The sequence below is a fragment of the Manis javanica genome, chromosome 2 (assembly GCF_040802235.1).
Source record: "Manis javanica isolate MJ-LG chromosome 2, MJ_LKY, whole genome shotgun sequence".
In the NCBI taxonomy this organism is placed as follows: domain Eukaryota; kingdom Metazoa; phylum Chordata; class Mammalia; order Pholidota; family Manidae; genus Manis; species Manis javanica.
This window is the reverse complement of record NC_133157.1, coordinates 25,005,726-25,022,664: the sequence shown is the minus strand read 5'-3', so window position 1 is coordinate 25,022,664 and position 16,939 is coordinate 25,005,726. Positions and strand designations below refer to the sequence as shown.

Here is a 16,939-nt window from a genome sequence, read left to right as displayed (position 1 = left end):
AGGAGATTCACTACAAAAGAAAGAGTCAGAATGCCATCAGACATCACTTTGGCTATAAGAAAAGTGTAAGTTCTAGTTGAAAACTATCTCAAGTTTAGAATTCTATGGCCAGCCAAAATTCCACTAGAGAGTGAAGGCAAATTTGTTGATTCATGGCTCAGAAAAACTTGTAGCCCACAGTCTCTCAAAAAAAAAAAAGTCACTAGAAGATGTCTTAAGGGAGGAGAAAAATTAATCCAGAAGGGAAAGGTGAGACACATGAAAGAAATGCATGTGTAAAACTTACTGTCAAGCCTAATGTGTAGACTGTCTTAATGTAGATTGTAGATTGGTACATGGGTTGAGAAAGAAGGAAGAAAGTCTAATCATACTAAAACTCTTGTTTTCAAAAGGCAAAATAGAGCTACTTACACAGCAGATTGTTAGAAAAATATGTTGAAATACGTTAAAAAATATCTTAAAACTTAATGCCTGACATTAAAATAGATAGAGACATCACAAAAGGAAATTATAGTCTTATCCCTCAGGATTATAAATGCAAAAATTCTCAAAAAAAATACTGGCAACATCAAAAAGGACTATACACCTTGACCAAGTAAGATTTATCCTATCAATGCAAGGTTGGTTTAACATCCCCAAATCAATCAATATAATGCACTGTATTAATACAATTAAGGACACAATTTTATAATAATATCAATAAATGCAGAAAAAGCATTTGAAAAAATCTAACACCCTTTCATGATAAAAAAAATACTCAGAAAACTAAAAAAAGAAATCTCCTCTATCTGGTAAAGTATCTATGAAAAACCAGTAGCTGACATCATACCTAATGGTGAGAGATATATCATTTTAAATGCCAATTCACCTTTTATCCCTATGATCCAAAATAAGACAAGGATGGCCACTCTTGCCATGTCTATCTATTCAATCTTAAACTAGATATTTATTACATCAAATATTCAGAATAAGCACATCTATAGACAAAGAAAGTAGATTAGTGTTTGCCTAGGGCTGGAAAGGGGAAGAGAGTGATTGCTATTGGGTGTAAGGTTTCTTTTTGTGGCAGTAAAAATATTCTAAAATTAGATTATGGTGGTGGTTGTGCAACTCTGTAAATATAGTAAAAACCACCTGTAAGAGACAGACTCCTAGATTGCATTTAAAAAACCTAGCCACTTGCTATTTTTAAGTAACAAAACAAAATTTCCTCTGGAAACAAAGCAGTAGAAAATACTTGTTTAGAGATGGCTGATTTAAAGCAAATATACTGTGTTAATATCACGTAAAATGAAGTTTAAGGTGGAAACCATTAAAAGAAACAAAGATGTACACTTCATAGTGATAAATGCAGCCAAGAAAAAATAACTATTATGCACTTAAAATATAGCTACCAAACAGTTGAAGCAAAAATGGACAGACTTACAAGAGGAAATTGAAAAATACAAAATTGCTTTTGAAAACTTGAACAAACCCCTCCAGGAAACAAAATCAATCAGACAAAAAGCAAATAAGAATAGGAATAATTTTAGTAGCAATCTATCAATAGGCTTGCTTGAATATTTAGAGAATTTAGTACCCAGTTAACAGAGATTCTATGTTATTTTGTAGCACATATGCAACTATCATAAAACTTACATTAATAAACAAGTCTCCATAACCAAGGCTGTAAGTGAAATAGCAAGAGATTCCAAAAAGGTAACTTTATAAGCAAAATCCACTAGCCATTACACAATAAAATTAGAAGTTAACAACTAAAAGATAGATGTCCAAAACAGAGAAACAAACAAAATCAAAACAGGTATGCAAATATAAACACACATATTTCTGTATCATGTTTTGGTTAAAAAGAAATCAAAATGGAAACTTTTAAATGTAACTAAAGGAGTGTGAAAAGAACAATAAAACAAATTCAAAGAGGAAATAGTTTTAAAATGTGTAATGAGAGAATGAAGAAAGATAACAGCAGAAATTCACTCAATAGAAAACCTGGCCAATGCCACTGGCTGTTGCTCTAGCTGTTTTTCCCCAGGCAGAGTTTGGGGCTCACAGGAATCTGGGTAGCTGCTGTGTGGTTTGGTGTTAGGAAAATGACACCTTTTAGGTGAACACTGCCCTTGAGCAGCTGAACCAGAAGCCCCAGACTCAAGCAGGTCAGACTTTTGCCATAATCCCTAAAGTACAGGAAGTACAGCCTCTCATTTTTGGCAATTCCGTAGATTGTCTTCTGACCTTGAGTTGACCTTCTCCTTAAAATAGACATCAGAATGTCTCTCATTCTGAATGTACTATCTGGTTTTTCTTTCTTTTAAATTGCCTTTGTGGAATGAGATATTTCATGACCTTCTCCACTACTGGTAGATTAAAATGGCTTGAAAGTGTTAGAAATGGAATATGTGCGAAAGAGTGGTCCCCCTCTCTCCCCTTCATAAGCAGACTGGGAGAGTAAATGGCTTTTCAGAGTGAAGAGTTGTATGTATCTCTAGATTATTTGATTATATTTTGCTCATATTATTTATTATTAGGACGAAAAGCCAATTCTTCCTGGAAGACGTTGCTATTGTGTGGTTGGGAGTGCATGAAATAGTATGACAAATATTGAGTGCCTACTAGGGGCCAGGCATTGTGCTAGGCATGCAAAACGTGCACAGCCTCTAATCTGGAGTTTCCAGTCCTGCTTCGTGGAGTTTGCCTGCTAGGGAAAGATATTATTTCATTGTGGACTGGAGCGCTTAGAGATTCACTAGGACTGAAGTGTAACCTGTTGAAGTCTGAATGCCACAAAGGGGCACAGCACATGATGAAGCAGAAGCAATGGTCCCACTGCAAGCCAGACACTGAACCCCCAGGGGAGTGTCATTTTCACAAATTCACCATGGTCTAGGGGCTTGGAAGTCCAGAGAATGAACTTTATCAGTACGCTTAGAGCAGAGAGATTCTCAGTGACATGCTGATACTAATTTCACATAAGATTGATTTTTAAAATGCCAATTTACCACTTTCCCGTAGCAAGTGTCATCCTGTTCTCTACCACACCGTTTTCCTGGTATTAAGATAGCTGGAAAGCTGAATTAGTCCTCAGAAGATTGCTTGGAGGGGATAGAAACATAGTGAAGGGAGATGACTAATTTTGACATTTTTGTCTGTGGAGAAATTTCCACACAACAATGAGTGCTCTTAGGCATAATAAAGTTTAGCTTGTATCTGATGTGAGCCACTTCATTTGTTCCTGTATTATCAGTGTACAAATATGTCTTATTTTTACTACTACTGCATCTTCTATTACTAGTACTCCTGTAACTACTACAGCTAGCAGAATTAGGAGTTACTGCTATGCAGGCACTGTGCTAATAACATTCCATATATGAACTCACTGAATCCGCAAAGCCTCTTTATGACCTAAATACTTCTATTATCTCCTCTAGTTTTCAGTAGAGGCAAACGAGGCAGGAAAAGTTTGCACAAACTGCTGTAAGTCACTCTGTTGTTACTTGGCAGAACCAAAATTCAAATCCAGGTTGCCTGGCTCCAGATCTTGATGTCTCTGTCTCGAGCCATGGTCTCTCATGGTCATCTTTCAGGGAAAATTCAATCAATAATTATATGAGTTGTTAGGTTTATTAGACCAAAGACAACTAAGAAAGTAAGATGGAGAAAGCCCAACTTTCTTTAAGCAGCAGTCCTTACCTAATTAATCCCTAGAACCTCAAATGCAGAAGAGGGAAAGTAAAAATGCAAAAGAGGAACTGAAATACTTTCTGAGGTTCAGTGTATACAAATTCAAATTTGTATACATTGGTGTATTAAACATACAAAAAGTGATTCACCTTCTGTTTGTGGTAGGCTCTGACAACTGCGCATGTGGAGGTGTTGAAGGACCAACCTCTAGGAAAAAGGGGGGGAGAGTTTAGGGTTCAAAAAACGTTTGAAGAATCTTCTAGAAGCTTCAGTTCATGTGAATAAGAGAGGTCAGGAACAAAAGTACCTATGTCAGGAGAAGGCCTTGCAGAGTCAGCTCCTGAAGAACTCACGGCAGCAGGGGTTGGGGTTGAGGGAAGTGGTAGAACAACAGGTAAATCAACAAATGCAATAAAATATTGCAAAATATTCAGAATAAAATATTAAAGTATCTGGTATACAACTGAAGCTCAATAGGTACCTGTTGAAAGAATGACAGTAAGACATCAAGCCCTTTGTGTACTCTTTTGTTCAGTGACCCTCTCTGGGTGATTGTTCAAAAGCACACAGTTTATCTACTTCAGACAACTGTACATGTTTCCTTATGCTGATTCAGGAAGCAAGCAAAAGTGCTGAAGACAGGGAGAAGGTAAAGGAAGTTTGTACTGGTGACACTAGCATATTTCAAGTCTGCAACAAGCCAGACTCTGATTCATCATCATGTATTCACTGTATCCATAATTAACTATTGAGCTTCACATGACTTTTGAATTAAAAGTTGTAAACTGAAATATAAAGAGAGGTGGACATTCTACCTCCTGATTAGAGAAGAAGAGTAGGTAAGCGTGGCAGAAGAGTTGAGAATGAAGTGCAGAGCCACCTATGAAAGGGCAAGTTCCCCGGGAGGCTTATGTGGGTGCCCTTTGATGGAGTGTGGGATGAAGTGATGGTGAAAATGTAGTTCCACTCAGATGGACATTCATTCACTGAGTTCCTGCTATGTGGCAGGTCAGTGTAGGTACTGAGGGTACAAGCGTAACTCACATTTCACTGACCTCTAGTTGCCAAAGAGTCTGCCATGATTCCCAGGGTCCACAAATGTGTCTTCTTCTGGCCCAGATCAGGGAAATGTCTTGAGAAGGCCTCTTCCACCTGTTACCTTGAGAGGTGTCTTTTCTTCTAGTGTCCGCTATTGAATGACCCCACACGACTTGGGCATAACTGCTCCTGAGCACCACTGTGCCATTTGTACACCTTTGTGGTGTATGATGTCTCCTGAATTACATAGGGGCCAGTGTTCTCTGCAGGCTTTAGTGTGCCAAACCATTGCTTACCACATAAAAGCGAGGACAAGGTCCCACTCCACAGTCATCTTTTGCCACACCTTGTAACCTAGGACCCAAAGAAGTCTCATGAAGTTCTAACAGAAATAGCTTCTTCACCTTGTGTTTGTGGCAGGCTCTGGCAACTGTGCACATGGAGGTGTTGAAGGACCAACCTCTAGGACAAACTTTATGCTCATCTAATTGCCCTTCTCGAAACCTACACATGTTCTTTTCTGTCCCTCCTTCCAAAGTGCTTATGCAAATTGTCACCAGCCCCATTACGAATGCCTTGCCCGCCCCACATTCTTCTGGTGGAGACCATATGGGTCCCCTTAGAATTCCCCTGGGCCTCATCCCTAAAGGCACCTAGTAGACATCAGGTGAATATCTATTGTGTCACAACTTGTCTGAGGGTTGGGGCTGCTGACTGAAAAGAGGCAGCAATTCGGTGCAGTGAAGATCCATCACACCATGCATGCCAAGAGCCCTTTTGCACTCCTTGGATCTGCAACTTACCAGCCACATGGCCTTCAGAAAGTCTCTCTTCTTCTCACATTCAGGTTTCTGACTTAAGGCAGAAAACAGACAAAATCTCTTTACCTCCTGGGAGGTTTATGACAGTCAAGAGATGATGCATGTGAAAGGGTTTTGGAAACAGCAAACTCCATCTGCTGCTAACCCAGGTAGTTGGTTCAACTACCTCCCCTCCCAGAGCCCTTAGAGCTTCTATCTAACATAACGTTTGTCAGTCTGCAGGGTATTTGTCTGTGTGACTGATTCCTGAAGTATACTGTCAGCCACTAGAAGGCAAGGGTCTCCTCTATTCATTTTTGAATTATCTACCCCTGGTGTGGTACCAGGCATGTAACAGACACTCATAATATAATGTTGACTGATAGCATGAATGAATGAATCGGATGCAAAAAATTTTAATTATACTCCAGTGTTCTGAACAATTTTGGACAAATCACATCACCTTCAGAACTCAAGTTTTCCTAATTGCTCGTAGGAAAAATACATTGGAGTAGTAACATATGAGGTTAGGAAGATACATGACAATACACATCACGTAATTTCAACCCAGCAAGTCCCTGTAGTGTTTGAGTTAAATTCTTCCATCATACAGATGAAGAATTTAAGTCTAAGAAAATGTGTATGTTGGGCACATTGTGGCCATCTGAGCCAGAATCCAAATCTCTGGACCACCAGTTAAGTGCTCTTCCGCCACATTTTGAGATCCTCAAATGAAATTGACACAGATAACACAGGATGATTTTATCATCTAGAGCACCGTGTTGTGTTCCAGATAATAGATCTGTTCCTGGCAAAAATAGACACTCTGGTCAATGGGGAGATAATCCTTGGTGAGAAGGAGCCGTGAATTGAGAAAAAAACTACACATTGTTGGTCATGATGGGTATTAGTCTGAACGAATCAAATTCAGAGAGCAGCAGATGGATTCCCATGTGCCACAGCCCCACATTGAAATTAAATGGCTTTGTTCAGCAAAAGCCAATTTTTAGGAATAAAATTTAGGAATTTTCCAGTACTTAAGAAATTTAACAAAGCTCGTGGCCTATAAAGCACTACACTGCAAAGAGCGGAGATTGGGTAAATTAAAGAAACACCCTGATGTAGCTATCAATCCCAGAACCAGTCATCCACTCAACAGTCCTGCTCTGAGCTTTTTCTGGGAACCTACCTGGAGCAAAACTGCCAAAGGGCTGAGGTGTGGTCACTCCCCAACTCAGTGTGCACCACCTAGAGAGAAGGGGTGAAATGCTTGAACAGCCGAGCACACCGAAGGGCCGGACTGGCTGACAGAGTGTGGGCAGAAAGCTGTGAAGGGCTTCAAGGAAGGTGTGCCTCTTGCGCCTGTGGGGTGGGTGGAGAGTAAGAAGTTGCTCAAGAAAACAGAGTTTTAAGATGAGTCTGCAAAAATGAAGAGCTGTTTGCCTACCAGGGGAAGAAAGGAGGGGGTGAATTATTCCAGCAGATGAACAATGGAGCCTGAATCAGCCTGGGACATCTGGGCAAGTGAAAGGGGTTCGGTGTGGCAGAGGGCTTGATGGGGGTTAAGAAGTATATGAAGAAGAGGCAGGTACAGTCCTTATCATTTCAGATAAAGGCATTCATTTGCACTTTTCATCTTTGTGACCCAAGTGTCTTATACTTGAGTCCATGGATGAGGATCAAAGGATCCACAGGCCTTTGGAAATTACACAGTGAAGTTTTCCTGTACGTACGAGTATAAACATGTTACCAGGAGGGGTATCTTTGTATTTACTTATTCTTCAGTGCATGCCTGGTGCAACATAAAAACCAGCAGTCTAGGAGATGATAAATTAGTGAAAGATTTTAAGAAGATTGTCATGAGGTCGGAAACTGGTTTAAGCCCGATCTGTCTGGTACTGGTACAGGCAATACAGAGTGAGGCTGGAGGCGAGGCAGGGGAGCATGGGGAGGGGCTGTGATGATCCAGGCGAGACAGAGAGAAGCATCAGCTGTAAGAGTGTGAGTGGGCCGGAGAACAGGTTCCTTCTGTAACTCACTTTTCAAATAGCGTCCTTGTTATCACTTTCTGACTTGAAGATGGTAACAAAGTTTTCTATTGCTGCTATAACAAATTACCACAAACGTAGTGGTTTAAAATAACACAAATGTATTCAAGTCGAGTGTCCAGGATGAGTGCCAGTGGGCCAAGATGACGATGTCAGCAGGGCTGCCCGCCTTTCCAGAGGCTCCAGGGCAGAGTTACTTACTGTCCTTTCCAGCTCCTAAAGCCACTCACATGCCTTGGCCGGGCCCCTTCCTCCTCCTTCAAGGCCAGTGACACTGTCTCTTTGACTAGTGTTCCACAGTGACATCTCTGACCACAGTCAGGAAAGTTCTCTGGTTTTGAAGGCCCATAGTATCCATATTGGGTACAGCTATATAATCTCCCCATCTCTTATTTGCATCTTCCAAAATCCCTTTTGTTGTGGAAGAGAACTGTTCACAGATTCTGGTAATCAGGATATGGATGTCTTCGGGGGAGGGTGCATCATTCTGCCTACCTCAAGTGGAGACCCTGAGAACCAGAAAGGGGACGTGTACCCCCTGAGGCCTCAAAACACGTAAGCAGCAGAGTTGGGATGAGGATCCAGGTCTTTTGAACCCCAGCGCTGGACAGATTCTACCTCTTGGTACAATTAGTCCATGTGTAGGTTAGTTATCACCACACGCTGTAGGAGTGTGACTCAGTGGACAGCACTTGCCTAAGTCATCTTCACTGTGTATTGCCTGCGGGATGTGCTGATTCCCACCTGTTGACTAGGGTGGCTGTGGTATGTCCCATGGAAAGGAAGTAGTCACCAGTTCTATACTGGCTAGTCTTAGCTAGCATTGACCAGATCTGCCAAACCCCGCCCCAGGACGACTTAGCTTTGTCAGATCTGCATCATACTGCAGTGATCAGAACTCATCCAGAGTGCGGCTGCTGGGTGTGTGGCGCGGTACGAGGGAAGAATTAGCAGAGATGGAGTTGGGAACCCAGGGTGCTGTCCCCCTCCCACTGTCATATCTGGTGACCTGAAATATGCCATTTCTCCTCATCTGAGACTCGTTATCCTCTGTGAAATGAGGTGGTTGGGTTAGATATAGAGGTCCCTCTAATATTCTATAACTGTAGAAGTGGAGATGATTTCTGCTTTCATTGGCAAGTAAAGTGGAATGAAAGTATAACAATCCTAGTAGAAGATCCTTCCCTTCCTTGATTCCCAGTCCTTGTTGCAGCCTTGGAACTTGGAATTCAACAATTCAACTGCACTGGAGTGTAGCAGCCAGAAGTACCAGATTTCTATAAGGAAAAGGGTCTCTGCAGCAGCACTGCAACCACAGGTTGTGAAGGATCCTACACATCATGCGTGTCAGCTCACCAAAGAATTTCTGGATAGGCTGAGAGCTTTCTAGAGTCTCCACACTACTAGAACAGATTCGTGCATGTCTCTGTGTCTATGTGTGGGTGGCAAACATAAATACAACTTCAGACTAAATATAGCCATTGTGGCTTCTCAAACAGTAGCCCATCAGTCTCAGGAACTAACCAAAAGGAAAGTGGAAGAAAGAGGAAGGGACTGGAATAAACCTTTTGGGTTTACTTTCGTCTTGTCCTAACAGGACATTCAAGAAGTTAAAAAATGTAAGAGATTTTTGAAAAGGGAAAGGGATTAAAGAGATGGAAAACTTAAAAATCTTATCAAACACCTATAGATCCAAGAAGATGAGTGAGTGAACCCCAAACAGGATAATACCAAAGAAATGCATCCTGATGTGCACCACCATCACACTTGTGACAACTGAAGACAAAGAGAAAATCTTCCAAGCAACAAGAGAAAAATAGCACCTAACCTTTGGAAAAACATTAGCATGAAAGCAGATTTATGATCAGAAACCATAGTGACCAGAAAGAAAGGGTATATTTTCCAAGGGCAGAGAGAAAGGAACTCTCAATCCAGAATCCTATATCCAAAGAAAATATTACCCAGGAATGGAGGAGAAATCAAGACATTCTTAGACAAAGGAAAATGAAGAGTATTTGAGTATTGTTATCTCTTTTAATACTGAGAAATTAAAGTCCAGAGAATTATTATGCGAGGGCACACAGCCAGAAAGCAGTGAAGGTGAAATGTGAACCCAAATTTGTTTAAGTGCAGACAGAATTCACATTCTTTCCAAGATAATGTTTCTCATGAAGTCCACACGTGAAAATAGTCTTTGTTGAATCTGAAGGTAAGCCTTTCATTGTGTGTAACACTGCCCATGTATGTGTTTATTTGCATTATTTTCATGCCAAAATGTAAGAGATTCATTCTTTTATTCATTTAGTATGATTAAGATATGTTTCTGTGCCTATCATTTGCTAGAGGTGAATCAGGCAAACCATAGAGCCGAGATGTGTATGGCACATGTCCCATCATCTTCCCAATGCGCACTAGTGGCAGACAGGACCAATCATATAGCACTCGTCTTCTCAACCTAGATCCCTAAGCAGAAAATTACAGTCTGTTAGAGCTGCTATGTCAGATGATGCTATTTACTATTCTTGACATAATCCTGCCTTCTAGCAACCTACAGTCTGGTGAAAGAGCCAGAGATATAATTTTTCTACCTTCCAGTTCCAAGATTGTAATAGAGCACAGTCAAAATGTATGAAGCTAAGTGTTTAATAATAGAAAAATAATAGGTATGTATTGCATATTCGCTCTTTATCAATACTATGTACTTTACATTCATGACTTTTTTGATTATCACAACCCCCCTATGATGTAAACTGTTTTTAACAGTTAAGGACACTGAGAAGTTCAGTGCCATAAAACAGCCATGGCAGAAAAGCAATTTGAATCAGGGTCTGCATGAATTTAAAAATCTATGTTATTTCTTTCATATTTACGATGCTGCTTCTCTTTGAAAGGATCAAATTTATAAACTAGTTATATTCAAACTATTTCCATGCTATTAAAAAAGCACCTAATTATAAAACTGGAAACCTCAAGAATATCTCCTGAAATATGCAAAGTGAAAAATAATTTAGAATCAAGGTAACTAATCAAAATCAACAGCTCTTTTCCTGACAGCCAGTGAAAGGATATAATGGATAAAAAGATGATATGTATAAGAACAGCATAAGATGTAAAATGTCTAAAAATTATCTTAATGAGAAATTTGTAAGATCTCTATATGGAAAACTACAAAAATATTACTAAGACATAATATCTATATCAATATCTATCTATCTATATATATATATCATCTATATCTTTCTATCATCTGTCTGTCTATCCAGCCAACCAGCCAGCCAACCAGAAGAGGAGAGTACATGCTTCCAACTACTGTTAAGATTTTAATATTTCTATGTTAAGTTATAAAATTAATATCATCCTTCTCAAATTCCCAAAGATGATAATAATGTATGTGTATGTTATATATAAATACTGTCAAGAAAATTCTAAAATTAGGAAAATATTTAAAAGACAGAAAGTTACCAAGGGGCTCTTGATCATTAAAAAACCAGAAAAATCAAAATGAAGAGAAGTGATAGCAAAAAAAAAACTTCAAAATTTTTCCATATATAAAACCTCAAGTTCAGACTAACAAAGTAGAAAAATAAATCCCATGTACTTAGCAACTAATATCCTTAATGTATAAAGAGTATTTACAGACAGAAGTGAGTTTTCTACATTTCACTCAAAGTGGTAAAATGATACCACAGGCTTTGATAAGTTCTGTACATGAATTATAATACCTAGATCAGAAAACTTAACCAAATCATATTTTCAAAATCATATGGCTAGATCAAGATGGAATCCTCAAAAAGTTTGAATGACCCACAGTATCAAAAGGAAGGAGAAACAAGGGAACCGAACAAACAGAAACTAACAGAAAGGAAACAAACAGAAACAGGAAACAAAACAGAAAATAAATAAAAAAATGCATACTTAAGCCCTCACATACTCATAACTATCTTGAACATAAATGGTCTAAATACACAAACTAAAATGCATAGATTGGCAGAGAGTAAAAATCATGATCTAGCTGTGTGGTTTCTAAAAGAAAATCACATCAAACAGTGACAGAAGTAGTCTGAGAATAAAAGGGTAGAAAAATTTACACCATAATTACATACACATTAATTTTAAAAAGGACATGAGTTGCCATGTTAATATCATATAGAGTATATGTCAGAACAAGACCATTACTAGAGGTAAATAGGGACATTTCATAATGTTAAAATCATCAATCTACTAGGTAGAACATAATTCCAAATATGTAAATACCAAGCAACTGAGCTTCAATATGAAGCAAAAACTGCTGAAACAAAAGGAGAAATCCACAAGTTGGGGGACTACAACTCCCCATTCTCAGCAGTTGATACAATTAATAGTAAATCAGCAAGATTATGGAACTGAACAATACAATCAACCAACAGGATCTAACTGACCTATATAGAACATTGGACTGACAACAGCAGAATACATTTTTTCTTCAAGCACACATGAAACACTGAGCAACATTGACCATGTCCTGGGGCATAAAAAAACCTCAACAAAAGCAAAAGAAGTCACACAGAATGTGTTTTCTAAATAAGACTCAAATAAGAAATCAATAGGAAGTTAAGAGGAACATCTCCAAGCACTTGAAAACTAAACAACACACTTGTCAATAATCCGCAAGACAAAGAGGAAGTTTCAAGGAGCATCAAAGACATACCTTAAACTGTGTGAAAATGAAACTATGACATATTAAAATGCATGGAACACAGCTAAAGCAGTACCGAGAGGTAAATTTATAGCACTAAACACATTAGAAAAGAGGGAATGTCTTAAGTCAATTTTTTAAGTCCACACCTCAAGAACCAAGGGAAAAAAAGAGCAAAATAAACCCAGAGCAAGCAGAAGGAAGGAAATAATAAAGGTTAGGGCAGAAATGAATGACAATAATGATAGTAAAACAATAGTGAAAATAGTGAAACAAATAGTTGGTTCCTTGAAAAGATCAATAAGATTGATGAACTTTAGCAAAATTGACAAAATAAAAAAGAGAAGGCACAAATTACCACTGTAAGAAATGAAACACCTAATCACTATAGGCCCTGCACACATCCAGAGAATGATAAGGGAATACCAAGAACAATTCTATGTGTGCACATTTGACAACTTAGATGAAAAGGACCAATTCCTCCAAATGCACAAACTACCACAACTCACTCAATATGAAATACATAATTTGAATGGCTTTGTAACTTGAATGATTCAAATTTGGAATTTAAAAACTCTCAACCTAAAATGTCTTAATCCTGTTGATTTTAGTGGAGGATTCTACTGAAGGTTTAAAGAGAATTAATAAGAGTTCTGCACACTCTTTTCCAGAACACAGAAGAAGAAGGAATACCAATTCATTTTATGAAGCTAATATTACTGTGATACCAAAACCAGGTAGCAATGATACCAAAAAAGAAAACCCACAGACCAATATCCCTCACAAATATATAAAAATCCTCAACAAAGTGTTAGTAAATAGAATTCAGCAAGATCAATTTATTTCTAGATAACTTGTCTTTTTATTTCTTTATATTTTATATCTGATTGTTTCCAGTGGATCAGAATGAGAATTTTTTTAATATTCATCTTCTATCCAGACACATTTGCTCAATTTTGTATTAGTTCTGAAAATTTACCTGTAGATTTCCTTGTATATTCAAAAACTGAGAATTTCATTTTTAAGTAATGACAATTTTGATTTTCCCTTTCCAAATTGTCTCCCTCTCTCCCTTCCTCTCCCTCTCTGTTTAATGTTACTCGTGGTTCAACCTAATCCTGAAAATGCAATATTCAATCCATAAATCTAAAAGGAAAGGCAGATTTGTGTTGTATATCTTGTCATGAATCACACTAGGGCTCATTACACATAGAATAACACAGAAAAGCACCTAGACTTTGATTCTGGCACCTGGGTTTGAATCCCATTCCTGTCACTTACCAGCTGGGCCTATCAGTTTGCTTGCATTGCCATAACAAAATACCACAGACTAGGTGACTTCAACAGCAGAAATTAATGTTCTCACCTTCTGGAGTTCAAAAGCAAGGTGTCGGGGGGTTGGTTTCTGAGGCCCCTTCTTGACTTGCTGGCGGCCATCTGCTCGCTGTGTCCTCACAGGGTCTTACCTCTCTGTGTAAGCATGTCTGTGTCCAAATCTCTTCTTCCCGTAAGGATACCAGTCAGATTGGATTAAGGTGCACCCTAAAGACCTCATTTTAATTTAATTACCTCTCTAAAGACTTCATCTCCAAATACAATCACATTCTGGGACACCAAGGGTTAGGACATCCACACACGAATTGTTGGGGGTGGGGGGGAACACAACTCAGCCCATAACACTGGGTGATGATTAACCTACCTGACTCCCGGTCTCTGTGCTTTCATTTAAAGTGAGAAGGTAGATTATAGAACATCTGTGCTTGCTTCCAGTTCCAGCTTTTCAAGGTTTCATCATTTTCAGCTTGCTTGTAAGCCCCCACCGTTCACAAATCTACTTTCCCATGGATTAACATGTATAATACCATGTAGTATAAGTAAGTGAATAGCTACATTTTCCTAGTTCAAAGGTAGAAGTTGGTTCATAGACATGAGGAGGCTACTTTTTTTGGAAGTCCTGGGACTAGAGATTGTTAATTTGATTGGAAAGACTCACCAAGAGAAAAAAAACGTAATTGATGTTGCAGAGACAGTAAAAATGAACACATCATGGGAATTCGTGAGAGAAGGGCTTGCAGGCAGAGAGGGCGACGTGCATAGAAACATCTTGAAGGCAAAAAGAAGGGAAACCTGTCCATGTGAGGCTAGCTAGAAACAGGCAACGTGAATGGTTGCTGGTGCGGTGAATGCAACCACTGTCAAGTGAGTAATGTAAGTCAGTTCTCCTATTTCATACATTTTTTTAAATGCAAAAGATATGTTCTTGGTGTTCAGGGACCATCCTGATTTCATGTAACCTGATTCTTTTCAATAAAGAAGGTGATTCATTAAATGTGTAACTAAATGTGATTCCGTTTTTATAACCTTGCTAGGCTTACATAAAAATAGTCACAGCTCAGGAAAAAAATCTTTTGTCAGATCGACTATATAAATTCTTGGCTCATAAACCATAATCAGCTGTAGAAAGGCTTGTGGAGAGACATCTGAGGGCAGCAGAAAGGGTGGAGAATTTGCTCTTGGGAGCTCAAATTTATGTCTGCTCTGGTATTTCCTAGCAAGCAGTTGAACCTCTTGAGCATCATCGGAAGTGAGTTTAAAAGGACCCCAGTATGACCACAGGGCACCCTTCCTGGTGGAACTGCTGCTAGGACGGAATTTCAAGCCCAAATGCAGCTTGTTCTTCTAGAAAGAGAGTCAGAGTAGTTGATGTCCAGCGCATGGTGTGCTAGAGACCAGCAGGCAGTGTGTGGTTACTGCCGCCTCTCCCGCACAGCCTGTGTTCACAACGGACGTTTCTCCTTGAGCGTGGCAGGCACTACCTCTGAGTGTGAAAGTGCCTCACAATCCTTTCATCCATCGTGCTCCGGGCAGCTGCTACCAAAGGACTGGAGAGAACATTTAAGGTGAAAACAGTGTGCTGTCCCTGGCCTAGTGCTTTGAATGATGGAACGAGGTGCACTGAGTTTTACTGATATAAAGATAAGAAAAATTAACAGAATGAACTCAGAAAAGATAGACATCTGCTAACAAGCAAGGGAAAGATTAGGTCGGAGGTAAAGATTGCTGGCACCACAGCCCAGTAGTCAGAGAAAACAACTGATGAAGAGGGATGAGGTAAAACCACAGGTACCAAGAAACCTTGGAAAGAAAGTAGATGAGGGGGACCCTTGGACTTAGGGCCCCACCCCAGGGATGTACATTTGGCTATTGCTGCCTCAAAGGGAAAGTGCTTGGACCTGCCAATTGGGTACATGAAATGTCCACAAGACCAAGGTACTACCGGCCGTGTCGGTGAAGCTGCACTGCTGGTCAACGGGAGGCCAGCTAGCAAAGTGCAGCATGAAAGGTCATTGTTACAGTGAATGCACACAGGATCTGCAGCCACAGACGAGTCAAATCTGATTTCTATCATAGACTAGTATTGTGACCTTGGGAAAATCATTTAACTCTCTCAGACTCAGTTTGCTTAATAGATCAGTGTGATGATAATGTTACCTCCTTCACATTAAATAGGAAGAATCTGACGCATAGTAAATGCATAACCCCTGCCCCTGGAAAAGCAGAGTTGCAGCATCCAAGAAAAGGAATGATAAGAGTTCAAACCAATATTAGTCAGGCTGCTGGGAATGTACTTTTTTTGCAATCAGACATTAAACTGATTTGATGCTGGGTCCAGTCTTTGAGAGGGCTGATGTATTTCTGGTTCATTCTTATACCTCCAGCTCTGATTCAGCAGTCCCAACTGAAAATCCAGTCACAGCCCTCAACTCTGACTTTCTGCCTCATCAGCCTGGGAGACTGTGGAAAGTTCTGATCGGCCCCACTCTCACACCTGCTGCTTCTGAATCAGTAAGTCCCTCAAAAGGGGATAATCATCACAGAATGTTTCTATGCTCCTCTTTTCTTTAGGATCCTCAACTCTTAAGTCCTGATTTTGATATATTTTTGTCCAAGCTACTAGTTATTCTCAATAGGAAAATTAGTCCATAAAAGCTAGTTAGTCATAATCTAAAGTAGAAACAATCCCTTACTTATTTAATGTGCATTTGAATAAATAACTAGCATGTGAAAATTATGATTAACAATTTCCTTTATTTAAGAAGAAAGCTAAAGAGAAAAGTTTTTTACTACTGAGTAAAAAAGTTACAGATGGTACCAGAATAACTGATGTTTTCACTCATTTAGTAAGAGTCGGTTTTCTACGTGTGTGCCCCAGTCTTTGTTACTTTTTCCTTGATTAATACAAGTCTCCACACTGGTCTCCCCATCATATGCATCTCACTCCCCCATTCCAAACCGGCATCATACTTTAGTCAGGAATCTTTCTGAAACACAGACTGGTCACATACACTTCTTGATTGAAACCCTTTGGTGGATCTTACTGCCCAGTACACCTGCCCCCAGACATATCCCTTGTTGGCAAAGGTGGGCTGGGTCTGGGTTCAGAGTGGCAGTTGTGGAGACCAGCAGGCGGCCCTACATAGGGGCCTTGTGGAGCCCCACAGCCCTCCTCAAAAGAGCACAGGCTTTTGCTTGAAAAGCACTGGGACCCAGTCCACTGAGGTTTCCAGAGTGGCCAGTCTGAGAAAAGGACCTTGTAAAGTATGGTGCTGGTTTCCCTTTAACAGCTGCCTTTTCACAGCCACAGCAAGTCCTTTGAAGGCTTGTCAGTGTCAGGACTGTAAAAAAGCTGTAGCTAGGCT

At 39.6% G+C, this 16,939-nt stretch overlaps 1 long non-coding RNA gene across 2 annotated transcripts in view; it reads left to right on the top strand.

Moving 5' to 3' along the window:
* The window catches only part of LOC118974140 (uncharacterized), a 146,550-nt gene extending 130,477 nt beyond the window's left edge, over nt 1–16,073 (top strand). For both annotated transcript variants that reach the window (XR_005063747.2, XR_012123559.1), the window contains exon 6: nt 15,959–16,073. This is a non-coding gene — a long non-coding RNA (uncharacterized lncRNA). The remainder of the gene's footprint in view (nt 1–15,958) is intronic.
* Nucleotides 16,074–16,939: the final 866 nt, after the last annotated feature.